At 46.5% G+C, this 2,339-nt stretch overlaps 1 protein-coding gene across 1 annotated transcript in view; it reads right to left on the bottom strand.

Moving 5' to 3' along the window:
- NPS (neuropeptide S) overlaps nucleotides 1–2,339 on the bottom strand; it is a 65,314-nt gene that overhangs the window by 33,880 nt on the left and 29,095 nt on the right. The gene's annotated exons all lie outside the window — the stretch shown is intronic.

Here is a 2,339-nt window from a genome sequence, read left to right as displayed (position 1 = left end):
CCAGTGTCCTTTCTTGGGTCCTACGCTGCATCCTCCTGCTGCGAACCTAGCAGGTGCCCAGGTGTGTGTTCTCTGTAAACAGCGTTTGCATCCTGGCACAAGGAGAGCCCTCTCGCTGGAAATGCACTCATTTTATAAGAAAGCAAGGCAACATTTCTACGAGTACTACTTTGAAGCTCAGAATTAACAGAGGAGGCTCTCAGCACCGAAACGTATAATGGCTCTGAATGTTGGCCGATGGTTGTCAGTGGGGATAAACTGAGCAGGAGTATCTGCATTTTATGTTCTTCCTGAGGATCTCCACTTCTTTTATTTTCTGTGAGCCAGGGAAATTGGACCACACTGCTGAAGAATCCTGCCATCGGTATATCCTCCCATGCAGTGACGCTGAAACGGGGGAGCTCCGATGAGACACCCCGGCTGTGCTGACAGGATGTCTGATTCAACTTTCCTAAGTCATTGAGGAAATTCCTGACACGCAGGGTAGTGAAGGCGGGAGTGATGGATGCGGGCGATGATTACTCATCAGAGGCATTACCAGGAACGCTTAAGTCTGGATCTGTTTCCAAGTAATGACCAAGATGATATTAAAAAATGAGCAAGAGCTGGACGCAGAGTCGGCTACTACATGCCGATGAGACTGATGTGCTGTGAAATGTAAAAAAAAAAAGCCACTAGGGGAAAAATTAAAAAGTGTGACTCCACGGGGCAGGAAGGATGCTGGCTGAGCCCCCACAAGTCAGAAATAGAACACACAGAGAAGTGACAGTTTCTCCAAGAGGCTGTGGTTTGTTTACAGTACGAACACGGTCCTAGGAAAACAAAGGGCTGATTGGAGACAGGATTCTGCAAGAAATCAAATAAATACGGAGCAACATTAAGAAATGATTGTCTTCGCTCTAAAATGGAATCGGGCTTCTGGAGTGAAAGGAAAGTCACTTCGATTTGAGGATATGATCAAGGTAGACGGGGTCACTGACCGCACACCTCACCCCTTGTTATAGGACTAGACGCACACACAGCCATTGTCACGTTACTTCGCAGTCCCCTCCGACTGCTGGAAGAGTACTCTTCCTCTGCCCATTATCTTGGTCTTGGCCATGTGACTTGCTTTGGTCAATGGAATGTTAGTGGCTATGACACGCACAGAAGGCTGAACTGTGCTGGTGCAGTTGGCTGTGGTCCGTTGCTATGACAAATCCATGCCCTGGAGCTTCTGGTTCAAGAAGGAACTCATGAGGAAGATCTGAATTCAACCCACAGTCCAGGGTCACGGCCAGCCAGCCCTCCACTGACAGAGCTGTCCGACCAAGCCTAGGCTGCTTATTCTGACATTTTTTTTTTTAAATGAAACTAAATAAAACAGACACCCCTAATGAGGTTTGTCTTTTCCAATGGCTTTACAATTTGTAAAAATTCAAAATCTCAGTTTTATGAAAAAGCTGAGAACTTTTAATGAGTGATATCTGTATTCACAGCACTTTTTAAAAATCGTAAACTCTACCTCTTATAAAACTTACCACTTTAAGCATTTTAAAGTGAGCTCAGCAGCATTATGCGCTGTCACATTACTGTGCACTCATCACAACCACCCGTCTCTCCCAAACTCTTCACTTGGCAAAACGGACCCTCTCCCCTCAATAAACAAGAACCCCCGCTACCCCCCAGCTCCCGACGACCACCATTCTGCTTTCCGTCTCTGTGACTTTGACCATTCTAGGTACCTCTTATAAGTGGAATTGTATGTTTGTTTGTTTTTTGTGACTGGTTCACTTCATTTCCATAATGTCCTGAAGGGTCGTTCATATTGCAGTGTGATTCAGAATCCCCTTCCTTTTCAAGGCTGGGTAATATTCCAGTGTGTGGCTATCCCGCATTGTGCGTATCCATCCACAAAATCCACTGTGTTGCGTCCACCCCTTGGCTCCTGTGAATAATGCAGGTGTGAACATAGGTGTACAAATATCTCTTCGAGTCCCTGCTCTCATTTCTTTTGGGTATAAGCCCAGAAGTGGGATTGTTGGATCCTATGGGAATTCCGTTTTGAGTTTTTTGAGGAACCACCATACCATTTTCGATATTTCAAAAGTTTTTAGAACAATGGTTGACCCTTGAACGAGGTGAGTTTGAACTGAGTGGGTTGATTGAAAACCTCCCCACGTAAGTGGGCACACACGATCTACACCTGTTTTGTTCCGGGGTTAACTGCACTGACTTTGGAGGCGGAGCTTGCACAGAGAGCACAGGCCCACCCTGCGTATTTTAAATAAGGAGGCTCAGTCTTCAGAGAGGCGACGTCAGGCGTGCTCGTGCGGGGAAGAGCTGCATCCCCAGAGGGC

Source organism: Pteropus vampyrus, unplaced genomic scaffold (assembly GCF_000151845.1).
Source record: "Pteropus vampyrus isolate Shadow unplaced genomic scaffold, Pvam_2.0 Scaffold111, whole genome shotgun sequence".
NCBI classification, from domain to species: domain Eukaryota; kingdom Metazoa; phylum Chordata; class Mammalia; order Chiroptera; family Pteropodidae; genus Pteropus; species Pteropus vampyrus.
This window is presented reverse-complemented; position numbering and strand designations above follow the sequence as displayed.